The following is a 575-nucleotide window of genomic DNA, read 5'->3' as shown; positions in this document are numbered from 1 at the left end:
TTTTTTAGGGAATCTGCAATCTTTTAAACAATAATATGAAGATAAGAGTGTGTACATGTTAGTACTTACCTTTCTAGGTTGGGCAATCTTTTTGGATCTCGGCCTGGTGCCCTTTTTAGATTGCAGACATGCTATGACCTTGGTAGCTCTTGCCCTTCGAGTTCGGACAGTCTGTAGCAACCTTTCCCCAGTTTTTCTAAACAACTTGGTATGGTCCTTTCCAGTTGGCTGCTAGCTTTCCTTCTCCAGGTCGAGTTGTTCCGATATCATTTCGGATTAGGATGAGGTTATTGTTGGCAAAGCTTCGCTGTACTACCTTATGATTGTATCTTGAGGCCATTCAACGTTTTAATGCCTCTTCTTTGATCGGAGCTCTCTCTCAAACTCTTGGAAGTAGGTCGAGTTCTTTCCTTTGGATTTGGGAGTTGACCTTTTCATTGTAGAAGATCATGCTGGGGATCCTTCTTTGATCTCTACTGGGATCATTGCCTCCATTCCGTAAATCAATCGGAAGGGTAATTCCCCCGTGGTGAAGTGTGGAGTTGTCCGATATGCCCATAGGACTTGTGGGAGCT

Source organism: Arachis duranensis, chromosome 3 (genome assembly GCF_000817695.3).
Source record: "Arachis duranensis cultivar V14167 chromosome 3, aradu.V14167.gnm2.J7QH, whole genome shotgun sequence".
NCBI classification, from domain to species: domain Eukaryota; kingdom Viridiplantae; phylum Streptophyta; class Magnoliopsida; order Fabales; family Fabaceae; genus Arachis; species Arachis duranensis.
This window is presented reverse-complemented; position numbering follows the sequence as displayed.